This window comes from Microtus pennsylvanicus, chromosome 8 (assembly GCF_037038515.1).
Source record: "Microtus pennsylvanicus isolate mMicPen1 chromosome 8, mMicPen1.hap1, whole genome shotgun sequence".
Taxonomy (NCBI): domain Eukaryota; kingdom Metazoa; phylum Chordata; class Mammalia; order Rodentia; family Cricetidae; genus Microtus; species Microtus pennsylvanicus.
The window spans coordinates 27,693,484-27,705,995 of NC_134586.1; the positions used below are offsets into that span (position 1 = coordinate 27,693,484).

A 12,512-nucleotide genomic window follows, 5' to 3' on the forward strand; every position below is an offset into this window, starting at 1 on the left:
GACTAAATGTATTTCGCATCATGAGACACCCATGAGCCAACTGGCACAAGAGGCATAATATCCCCCATCGGCTAATATAGCTCAACATTTGGTTCCTAGCTGGTATTACTGTTTGGGAAAATTGTGAAGGCCTCAGGAGGCAAAGCCTTGCTGGAGGAAACACAACACCAGAGGAGGGTGGGCCTTGAGTTTTTGGGTTTTTGTTGTTCGTTTGTTTGTTTTAAGACTTATTTATCTTTTATTTTATGTATGTGAGTGTCTTGCTTGCATGTGCACTGCATGCATACCTGGTACCTGCAGAGGGTGTTGGATTCCCTGGAACTGGAGTTACGGGTGCTTGTAAGCAGCCATGTGGGTGTCTGGAACTGAATCCAGGTCTTCTGTAAGAGCAATGAGCGCTCTCAGCTGAGGAACCGTCTCTCCAGCCCCAGGCTTACTATGCTCCACAGCTGTCCTGCCTCTGCTCTGCCTGGTTTTGAGCTTGTTGATGGGCGGTAAGTCCTCTGGAACTGAGCCAAAGTGAACCTTGTCCCTGATGTCGCTTTGATTTTGTGTTTTACCACAGCGAGAGAGGAGAGACCGACACATGACTGCTAGAAGGGAGGCGAGTAGAACCTGCTGATCCAACATGCCCCAAACCATCCCAGCTACTGTGCGTCTGGGGTAGTCCATGGGTAGTGTGTGGATACTGAGTCAGATTCGCCAGTTTTGAAAGCTTTTATTCCTAGAAAAATGCTAGTTTCTGTCATGCCTGGAAAGGCAGCAGGAGACGAACGTGTTAGACCAAGTGTACTGGGGGCGGGACTAGAGAACGGGTCATCAGCTTTGCCTCACAGTTCCATTCTAGGGTGTGGAGGCTCATGGTCAGGTCCTCCCCCACCCTCCTGGGAGGGGATATTTTCTCTGCATCCTAAACAAACCCTTTGCAATGGTCCAGATGAGTTGGCCTGGAGGATTAGCACACCTAGGTGTCCTGTCTGCACACAGACGCAACAAGGCCCAAAGTTCTTCCTCATGGCCTTGGTTCTGGCAACAGCTGATCCACTAACCAGGGAGCCCACGAAAGACCCCAAGAGCTAAGGTGTCTCCCTTCCCTCTCCAGTTGTTCTGGCTTAGAGGAGAGTCTCCCAAGTGTGGCTGTCAGCCTGTGAGTGCTGACAACGCTCTTCAGGAATCGCAGCCAGGGTCATAGGAATTCCCATAGGACCAGATATTATTTCCCCTTTTCTCCCCTCCTTACCCTCCTTTCCCTTTCCTCTGCCTACCTTCCCCCGCCCTCCCTCCTTCCCTTCTCCTTCTTCTTTTGGATACAGGATCTCACTCCATAGCACAAGCTGACCCCAAACTTGTCCTTTCTTATTTTTTATATTATATTTTGGTCTTTTTGAGTCAGGATATCACTGTATATTGTTGGCTGGACTAGAACTCACTTTATAGACCAAGCTGGCCTTGAACTCACAGAGATTCTCCTTCCTTTGACTCCTGAATGGTAGGATTAAAGGCGTGCACCACCACTCCTGACCCCCTTCCCTTCCTTCATTTTAAACCTAACATACTAAGAATATATATGTTTCTTTCGTTTGGGAGAAGTGAACAACACCCAAAAGGGGTGGTGGTGGTGGTGGTGAGGGCAGTAGCCTTTTCTGTGATCAAAATACCCTGACAAAAGCAACTTAATGGAGAAAGTGTTTATTTTGGTTGCTGTGGTAGTTTGAATGTAATTGGCTCCCATAAGGTCATAGATAGTAGCACTATTGGGAGGTATGATTTTGTCGGAGTAGGTGGCCATGTTGGAGGAAGTGTGTCACTGTCAAGGTGGACTTAGAGGTCTCATATATGCTCAAGCCATGCCCAGTGTCTCAGACCTCTTCCTGTTACCTGTGGGTCAAGATCTCAGCTCCTTTTCCAGCTCCACGTCTGCCTGCATGCTGCCATGCTTCCTGCCAGCATGAACTGTAAGCAAGATACCCCCAATTAAAAGCTTTCCTTTATAAGAGTTGCTATGAGTTGTAGAAATGGCTTAGTGGATTAAGAACACTGGCTGCTCTTCCAGAGATCTAAGTTCAGTTCCCAGCAACCACATGGAGGCTCACAGCCATCTACAGTGGGATCTGATGCCCTCTACTGGCATAAAGTAATATATGCAGAGAGAGTGCGTATACACATAAAAACAAACAGATGCCATGACCATAGTGCCTCCTTGCGGCAACAAAAATCCCAACTAAGACAAACACAATGTTGGGGAAGTCATGGCTGCAGGGACTGAGTGGCTGGCCACATTACATCACCGCCAGTAAGTAGAGAGTGAGGAATTTTTGTGTTCAGCTTGCTCTCTCCTACTTTTTAGCCTAGATCCTGGAAGATTGACACCCAATGGAAAACAGATCTCATCAGCCCTGCCTCTGGAGTGCAGTACTGTATAGACCTCTCTAGAACACTGCCCAAGCTATGTGGCCTGCTCAGATGCACATCTTACCTGAGTAGGGCTTCCACAGGGGCCACTATTGGACTATCTTAGACTGAGGAAGAAAAGAGGGGTGGGCTGGACGGTTAGCTGGAGCTGCGTCCATTTATCGCCTCTTCCCACTCTGTTGACAGTGAGGAGCCAGACAAAGTGAGCCCGTGTGCTCTTAGTGAGAGGTCTGCCTCCTCACATCTGCTTCTCTAGCCTTTAAACATCCTGATGCTGAGAACTCAGGAAGTGGAGCCCAAACCGCATTCTAGATCCATTCCTCCGTAGCATTCTGAAGTGATTACAGTCTCCAGACTCATGCTTTCCCTCAAACTTCACAAAGCTTCCCCGCTCCACCGCCAGAACAAATGCTTCACTAGAGGGAAATAGTGAGACCTATTTATAACTTGACAAAGCAGCTAGAGATTTTATGCCCATTTTAGACAGTTCTCCGATGTGGAATAGAATGTCAACTAGGCAAAGATGTGTTACCTTTGTTTATGCTGCACAATATTACTGTAACTATGTGTGTTACATTTGTTTCACCTTGCCTGCCTAAGGCACCTGATTGGTCTAATAAAAAGCTGAATGGCCAATAACTAGGCAGAAGAGGGATACGCCATGCTGGCAGACAGAATAAGTAAGAAGAGAAATCTAGGAGGAGAGAAGAAGAGAGAAAGAGAGGGACACACCCAGGGCCAGAAGCCAGGCAACCACCTGCCATCCAAACAAGAGAAGCAATGAAAGTAAGAGATACAGAAGGAGGCCAGATGGTGGTGGCAAATGCCTTAAATCCTAGCACTCGGGAGGCAGAGGCAGACGGATCTCTGTGAGTTCGAGACCAGCCTGGTCTACCAGAGCTAGTTCCAGGACAGGCACCAAAGCTACACAGAGAAACCCTGTCTAGAAAAACAAAAAAACAAAACAAAAAGGAAGGAAGGGAGGAAGGGAGGGAGGGAGGGAGGGAGGAAAAATGAGAGGAAGGAAGAAAAAAGAAAGGAAGAGAAAAAGATATACAGAAGGAAAGAAAGGTAAAAAGCCCTGAGCCAAAATGTAGATGAAGAGGAACAGATAATTCAAGTTATAAGAGCTAGCAAGAAACAAACATAATATATGGCTGAGCATTCATAACTAGTAAGAAGTCTCCGTGGAGCTGGTTTGTGGCCCAAAAGAAAAAGCCTGTTGCAGTTCTTTCCTTGTCCCGTGTGTCCCCAAGGAAAAAGCCTTGAACTAGAGTCTCTGAGAGGCCAAGTTCCCATAACAATCGTAAGGAATTGGTTTACTGACCTGACCAGATCTCAGAAACCACATCCCAAGTGAGAAAACTCACCGGTACCTGTCTGCTCGTCCAATACCAACTGTTGTCTTTCTCTCAGATTAGGGGGTCACTTGCTAAAAAGATCTCTTAACTCTTCCTATTGTTAACCGCCCCCCTCCCCGCCATCAACCCCCAACAACAGTTCCGTTCACTTCATCAGTGTGATGAGTTCCTGGTCTCTTTAATGCCCGGAACTTCTCTGTTGCCCCTGACCCCGGAAAGGGGAATCTGTCACCTTGTTTGGTTTCTAGGTCAAAAGCACAGCCTTTGTTTATTACTGGTGTTTCCTTCCTCTCACCACACTGAGTTCAGAGGCAATTTCTTCATTAGGGTGACCAAACTCACTCACAGCCTGAAGTCTAGACTCGGATCATGAGCTCTTGGTAGGAACCTTGTCACCAGAGTTTAGAAAAGGCTCCTGCCACCAGTTGGAGGCCAGCTTGGCCACCCCAAAGCCTCTACTAACTCCTTTCAGCTTTCCTGTTCGTTGGGCAGCTCACTCTGGTGTTCTGGGAGGTAACAAACTTAACAGACTATAGGAACCGCCATAAAAGTGTTTAAATTTTGGGCTGAGCTAAGGCCAAACACTGGCCTCTAGTGACCTTTGCAGGCTACTAACAGCAGGGTCCTTTTATGTGCCTCCTGTTTATCGGGCGAATAACCCAGCCCTAAGTCCTTGCAGAAGAAGCCTTTCCCTCTAGAACAATCGAGGCATCAGAGTCCTGTCTGTGTGGGTGCTTTATGAGGTGTCCCGACAGAGAAGGGGAGACGAGAGTTTGCAGAGTGGAAATAGTTCTCGGGTCGCTTTGTAGTTTCTGAGTCCAAAGAGTACGCGTAAGTCACTCATCCGCACTGCACGTCCACGCGAGGTTGCTGTGCTCTGTCCCGCAAGAGCCTGCGGGGTGGTGGGCGCGGAGTCCGCGGCGCAGGAGGCAGGTGCGGGGGCCGGTCCGGCGCCGGGGAGGAGCCCTGCAGAGGGGCGTCGCGCGCGGCCGCGGGCTGCGGGGGGCGGGGAGGCGGCGCGGGGCGGGGCGCAGGCGGCGGAGCCCCGGGATTGCGCGCCCCGCGCTGGCGCTGCACTCGAGCCGTGGCCACCAACCGCGTCGCCTACTCGGGGCTGGAACTTCCAGAGGTCCCCCGCTCCAGGTCGGTGGCGGTGCCCGGACGGACGGCGGGGACTCCGTGTCTCCCAGGGCTCCCGAGCCCGCGTAGCCTGCGGCCGAGCCCGAGCTCCGGGCGCCCATCGCCCATCAGGGCAGACCCGGCACTCCGGACGGGCAGGCTCCGACCGCCGATGAGGAGTACGGGGCGGCTGCGCGAGCGGCCCGCGCGCTGAGCCGAGGCTACCCCGTCCCGCGGCCGACCCGACGCCGCAGCCCCCCTCCCCCCCCCGCAGGTAAGCTCGGGAGTGGCCCCGCGCCGGCCGAGGGCGCTGCACAACCAGGTGGCGGGAAAGGGGCGCGCGGCGACCGACACCGCGGGCTGCTGCGAACAAAGCTGGGGCCGCGCGCGGGTGCCTGGCGCGGGCAGGTGGGGCGCGGGCGTCCAGGGGCTCCGCGCTCCTTCGGCGTGTGGCCAGGAGAGGGGCTGGCACCCGGGCCGTTGCACGTCGCTTCTCGGAAGCTTGAGTCCGGAGCGGCTGTGCTTTTCCCGGCTTGGCGGGACCCAGCTGCAGTTTTCCGTGACTGTACGGCACGGAGTGTCTCGGACAGGTACCGCGAAGGGGTGACTTTTAAGTTCCTGCTCCAGGCCAGCGCGGGTTGCGCCCTAGAGATGTGGTGCTGTCTGGTTCGATTGCTCCTTTGCATCTCTCTCTCCATCCTCACGGGGCGCCCCGGCGGGTATCTGGCCCAGCACTCTGGTCAGACTCAACTTTCTTGGTTATTGCATCCTTAAAAAGTCATTGGACACTGCTCACTTTGCTTCTAGAACGATCGGTTCTGTTTTGCAGGCAGAGAAATTGAGGTGGCTCAGGCCCAGGGTGAATCCTCAGTGAGTTGATGGGGGAGGAAGCCTTTGCCCTCCACTTTACCAAAGTCTTTCTTCACTGCCTTTGCTACCGGGCCACGTTGACAAAGCTCTCCACGGTTTCCACCCTGGGTAGTTTCAGCCTGGTACCTGGAAGAAAAAAGGCCCAAGGTCAAGTTACCAGTCTTCTGAACGGCTCAGGCCACCTCGGAGCTCAGCCTCCCCGCCCCCCATTTGCCAGAACGATGTCCATGCTGACTGTCAGTACAGGAGCGGAGATAGCAAGCAGGCAGCAGCTCACTCCTTGTCAGATACCAGCGTTCATACAGGCTCATGTGGAAGCGTAGGATTCCTTTTTTTGTGACTGGCCAGGTAATACAGGGCTCCTGGAGGAGGAGGTACACTCTCAGAAAGCTGGAGAACCTTCTCCTGCACCCGCAGTCACTGCATGGATCCACCCGGAGAGTGGATTATTTATCAAAGAAGAGACCCTGATCTCAGGCACAGGCTGAGGATGCCAGTCTGGCAGTCACAGGTCTGACTTGGCAAACACCCCACCTTGGTGTAAGGCTGGCTGGAGGGAAGGCTGAGTGATAGTTTTCTTTTATTTCAAAATAGTGTCCTATCTCTCTTTGACACATAATTGGTAGTTATAAATAGCAAGGAGGTACGATTTAAAAGGCAATGTCTAGAGACCCTGAGGGCCAGTGTGAGAAGTAAGGCAGTGTGGGGTCTTCATAGGATGTGAGGGCAGGAGGTATACCTGAAGCCCGGGCTCCTAACCAACAGGTGCTGGTGGCTGTCTCCATGAGGGACTGTGGGAGGCCTCCTTTAGCTTTTGTTTTGTTTTGTTTTAAGGGTAGCCCTGACTATCCTGGAACTAACACTGTAAATGAGGCTGACCTCAAACTCAGAGATCCGCCTGCTTCTGTCTCCCGAGTGCTGGGATTAAAGGGGAATGGCACCAGGCACAACCCTCTTACCTCCCCCCTTCCCCTTCTCCCCTTAAAGTCAGAGGCTCTGGGACACAGTGTGGGGGTTTTCGTGTCAAGGGAACCCATCCAGGCGTAGAAGAGCCTGCTGGCTCTTTCCCGTCTGCTCAGTTCCCGGTTTCCCAGGCTCAGCTCCTAAGTATGTGAATGATGGTGTTTGCTCAGGGTGCTGTAAACCAACTCCGTCTTTAGTGTATGTGTAGTTGTGACTCCTTCCAGGGTTTCTCACTGCTCTGAAACAATCCTTCGCTTAAACACTTTCTGTCTAGGAAGCATAAAAGCTACAGGTGATGCCGGAGTATAGCTCAGTGGTGGAGTGTGTGCTTGTTGTGTCTTTCAGGTCCTCTTTCCCATCCCACGAACAACACACATAGACACACATGAAAGAGAGAGGGAGAGGGAGAGGGAGGGAGGGAGGGAGGGAGGGAGAGAGAGAGAGAGAGAGAGAGAGAGAGCGAGAGAGAGAGAGAGGGCGCTTTCTAATTCCCAAAATTTCTGGTAGACATATACTGGGAAAAGAAAACCAGAATTGTTCTTCACCGGTGTATTCCATCCTTCTCTTAGCCCAGTGGCAATGATTTTGTTTTCTTGTTTGCAGTGCTGGGGTTGGAACACAGGGCCCTGAGCGTGCCAGGCAAGTACTCCATGGCCGAGCTCATTCCTAGCCCAAAAGCGTTTTAAAATGATTTTGTTGTTTGTTTTTCTTTAAAGGGGAGGCTAGCCTGGTGCGTCCTGACTTTGACTTCAAGGACGCCTCAGGACTGCAATTTTCCGACTTCCGTAGTGCGGCCGGAGGCAATCCACCATTCTGAGTTTGCTCTCCCGGTTCTTTTCGCACCACTATTATTCATCTCCTTAATCTTCTCGAGAAGTCCTCAGCACCCACCGCCCCGCACCTCAGGGGCTCCCCTGTGACGTGATGAGCAGAGGTGTATTTCGGGTCTCTCAGGGCTTAGAAGGGCTGCAGATGTGAAAATCCTTGCTTGGCGAGAGTGCTGGGAGCCACACATCCAGGCATCAGAGTTTGCTTTCCGTTGAGCATTTCCAGACTGTGCTGGGAGCCCAGAGAATCCAGGGCATAGAGATGGTGTTCAGGGTGAAGGCCTGGACCCTTCTCTGAGACACTCCTCCATGGCTCTCCTAGCAACATGTTGGTGGAGTCTCAGAAATGGACCTGCTGTGGACTCAGTTCTGACTGGCTCTTTTCCTTCAGCAAGAAACGCCCACTGTGCCAGAGAGCAGGTGACTGCCCTGCTCTTCCCAAGCCGTCGCCACCCCTGGGCGGCTGTTTACCTGGCTAAATTTAAACCTCCACCCTCTGAATCCCAGCCTGACCCCCTGGCTCACCGGCTGCTGTGACCGCTGGCCGGCTGCTGTGGCTGCGTTTCCCGACTTCGTCCCTGTGGTTACAGTCTGGTCTTTTTGTGCTGTGTGAGTCCTCTTTCAGGCTTTCTAAAGTTGGCTTCTCTCCTCCCTCCTTCTCCACCCCTGTGGCTTTCTTCTTGACTCTCGCCTGCTGGCTGATTTAGAACCTGGGTCGGTGCTGGTGGGAGCCTCGCCCTGACGCCCTTCCAGATGCCATGCATGAAAGTTTCAGAGGGGCTGCTCACAGGCTGCTACTGCAAGCCCTAGGGGCACTGACTGTGCCACACCCGGCCCCCGTCAGGTTCTGGGGTCCCCTCACTTACTATGGTGCTGGCTACAGCCACTAAAGGGGGCTCAAGAGACATTTTTCTGAGTTCGGCACATCCCAACTGCAAACCCCAAAGACTTCACCTGTCCTGTGTACCCTGATCTTTGTATCTTTGTTTTCTTCTGGATTTTTGCCCTCGTTTCTGTTTTGGAGATGGGATGTACATTATACTCTCTCTCCTTTGGCACTGATTTTCTGTATAGCAGGTTGTCTTAAAGGCCCTTCAGTTCTGACCCCATCCTCTGCATAGCTTTGCCTTGCAGTTTGTGGAAGTTATGATGTTGTGGCTCTGGCCCGGGTGGGAGGCCAGCGGGAGTCCGGGGTGTGTGCCCCTGGAGGTGAGCGAGGTGCTGAGAGGAAGGCCTGGGCCTTGTCCCTTCACGGTTCCTGTTTCACAAAGCCGGGTCTAATGGGCAGGTTTTGTGGTCACACCTCTAGAGCCTTTGGTTGGCCTCCTGGTCCATCCCAGCCCCAGGGATCTCTGTGGGTAGGTAGCATCCTGAAGATTATGACAGGGCTCTTTGTCTGTAGCTTCAGGTGACTTGGACATAGGTACCTGTTTTGTTTTTATTGTTTCTTTGTTTTGCAATTTAGGCATTGAATTAGGAGGGGTTGTAAAGCTTAAAAAGTTAAAACATTTGTCTTTGAGTTCCTCATTTGAAAGTTTTCTTCTCAGTAGCTTCATTGAACCTGGAATACAAACCCCTAAACTGTTGTCTGTGTGGTTCATAAGCTCAGAGCGCCTCTAACCAGGACTGTGGGCGGGCGGTGGCTGAGTTTGGGTTAGAAGAGCCGGTGACTTAGGTTGGTTCAGCAACGGCACCTTCCCCAGCTCGCTGACAGTTTACCTGCAGACGCTAAGTTAGAGTTGTCGTCAGGGCAGAATTTAGTAAATCTTTACTCAGAATTTCCCGACAAACTCCTCAGCAGTGTTGAAAATAGCACAGCACAGCGCAGAACATCATAAAGCTATTGAGGCCGGGCTGGTGGTGGTCCTGATGTTGCGGATCCTCACTGAGCTCGCTCACATTGAGAGGAAGTCCATTATGGCTGTGCCTCTGGGCTGTGCTGCTCCTGTCTCCCTGTGTTCCGTTCTTGAGCTAGATGTAGGAAAGAGCCTGGTATCCTAACCTCCTCCTCACCCCAGAGGGGAGGAGGCTGCCGATCGTGGGAAGGATGGAGCACAGCCGGGAGTCCATCACCCATGCACCTTGAAGACTGCACACTTTCCCCACATTGGTTAAGAAGTTGCTCTTGGGAAATTTTGAGTAATCTGCAGACGTCTTGTTTGGAGTTTGAGCCCTTCAGTCAGGGTAATGAACCCTTAAAGGACGTCATCTAGGAGCTGCTGTGTGGAAGGTTGGGAAGGGAGGGAGACTCTGAGCCAGGAGCAAGAACAAGCAGGGGTGGGGGGTGGAGAGATTGCTCAACAGTTGAGGTCACTTGTTGCTCTGGTAGAGGACCTGGGTTCAGTTCCCAGCAGCCCCTTGGTGGTTCACAGCCTTCTAGTTCCAGGGGATCTGATGCCCTCTTCTGAATGCTAAGCACACCAGGCACGTACATGGTGAATAAACATATGTAAGCTAAATATTCACATTCATAAACTAAAAAATAAATCTAAGAAAATAATAAATGGAACAAATTGGAACTACGGAGACCGAGGCCAAGGCTCCATGGTACTTCATGGACCTGGGTGTGAACCGCCATTGACCCCCCCCCCCCTCAGCTGCACAGTCTGAGGTGAGCAGGGGCTGTAAAACTACACCACTACATCAGTTCCGGTGCTGGTTCCGTTCTGCGCTCTACTCGCTATGCGCAGGGGAACTAGGCTGAAAATTTCAAAACACACAAACACAGACAGAGACAGACAGACAGGCAGGGCTTGAGACAAGACTGCCAAAAATGCCCACTTATTGTGCTCTGGGGCAGCTTATATAGGGCTCTGGCCATGCCCCAGCTCTCGGGATCTTTCAGCTGCAGACCCACTCCCCTGCCATTAGGATTTCAGAGCAGAGGAAAACAAGTTGTTTACAAGAAATTCAGGGTCTGGTGGTCCGCAGTCCCCGACAAGGGGCAGTTGACTTCTTTTCCTCAGCTTCCATATTCGTAGGCTGGTAACAGTATCTCACACCTATCCACCTATCCTCCGTGTGGCTGTGTGTGTATGGGGGGGGGGCGGTGGAGAGAGAGAAATGAAAGGGAAAGAGTAGTGAAAGGGAAAGATAGTGGCGGTGTCCTTGTTTTACATGTAGCCCTCAAGCCAGACCTGCTGCATCAGCGTCTCACTAACACTCAAGGAAGATGAGGACCAAAGAGACAGATAGAGCAACAGGTAAAGGAGATGGCTATGTAACCCCGGTAACAGAAGTTCAGGCCCTGGAACCCACGGGATGAAGAGCCCTGACCCCAACACAGTTGACCTTTGACTTCTGCTTGCACACACATGTGCAGACAAGCTCACACCCCTAACTGTGAAAGGAGGCACGTGACCTACACCTGACCTGGAAGGACATCCCATCCCAGAGGCATTTAAATTCATGACTTTAAAACTCATGCTGCAACCTCAGAAATGTCAGAAAGCTGGCTGCTGTGCGGTCCTTCTACTGGACGATACGGGTGGATACAGGGCTGTTTAACTGGCCATCTGTGGTCGACAGCAGGGTCCGCCAGCTTTCCCTGGTATCCGGTCCTTTTCCAGTGTGCCATCTAGGGGGGTGGACCAAATCTTTTAAGTTGTCAGGGCCCAGATAAAGTTCTTTAACTTGTTGGGGCCCAGAGGCTGTGTCCCCCACAATGCTCTCTACCTCGACTCTGATCTGGCGGCTCAAGGACTAGGCCACTGTAATGGATCTTAGTTACATCCTCCTCCTCTCATTTCTGCTCTGCATGGAGACTTCTCACGCTTCCTGGCCACACTCTCCCCTCTTTCCAGTGACCTAGAACACAGCCAAGACCTAGCGCCACGGCCAGAAAAACCCTTCACGCCTGCCTTCTGCCTGCCAGGCCAGCTTCTGTCCACACACCTCTCGCCTGCTGCTGACACCTCATGCCTGCGGTGTGACACCTGTGCCACGGTCCGAGGTTGCCTTGTCTACCTGTCAACACGGGCTGCAAATCTGCCCCCCCACCATGTTCTTATTCTTCTCCAGTGCCTCCTCAGAGCTAAACTATCTGAGCTAAAAGTGCACAGTAAATGTGTTGTTTGGGTTGGTTTTGGCATTTGTTTATTTGAGACAGGCTTTCACTCTGTCACCCTGACTGGGTTTAGACCAGTCTGGCCTTGAACTCACAGAGATCTTCCTCCCTCTGCTCCTATTTCCTAAGAGTTAGTCCCCACTCTGTAAAGGTGAACTCCCGGCACCTGTCTCATCCGTGCTGAGGACACTCAACATCCTGGACCTGAGGTTGTGCCTTAAAGTCAGTCTGGTGTCGTAGTCTAAACGGGAGTACTGCTTGTCTTTCTAACCGGTACGAAATAATAGTGATGCTAGACTCAGTAAAATAAGGCAGTGCCCTGGTTGCTGTCTCCTACAGCGACCTTGTGTCATTTTCTTGGGAATGTCCTGGTTTTTGCCAAATGGAATATTTAGAGTGTCACCTTCATGTCGGGCCGTCTGTTGACTAAGTGTTTAAACTGAGTGGGTGAGCCCTAGGCAAAGGCATGTGCTCCAGGCTACTTAGACCCAAGGTTTGAGGCTCCTGGGCTCAGGGCAGCCCCCTGGAAATCAGAAGTCTAGGATATCTGCCCCTCAGTTCACTGGGGTCATGGGCCCGCGAGTGAACCAGTGTGCAGCCGCCGCCCCATGCCTGACTCTGGAGTCGTTAGGATGGTGTGATGCTGAGCCTCGGGGTAGTTCACAGTCAGCAAAGGTGCCGCTCCTACCTGCGGGATGTGCGGAATGGAAACAAGACCCGGAGGTTTCTTTCAATCCACTGACGAAACACAGCCCTCGGGGACTCGGGTGACTCATATCTGGCACTTGTCTTCTTGTTTTTGTACTTCTAGGAGTGGCTTTGAAAACTTTGTAGAAGCTTGTCTGGCGAGGTGAAATAGTATCCCCAAGAACTGAAAAGAAGTTACATTCTCAA

At 52.0% G+C, this 12,512-nt stretch overlaps 1 protein-coding gene across 1 annotated transcript in view; it reads left to right on the forward strand.

Annotated features, from left to right (window-relative positions):
* The first annotated feature begins 4,849 nt into the window (after nucleotides 1–4,849).
* Nucleotides 4,850–12,512, forward strand: part of Wnt5b (Wnt family member 5B) — a 110,051-nt gene continuing 102,388 nt past the window's right edge. The window contains exon 1 of the mRNA XM_075982975.1: nucleotides 4,850–5,166. The gene's annotated coding sequence lies outside the window, so the exon portion shown is untranslated. The remainder of the gene's footprint in view (nucleotides 5,167–12,512) is intronic.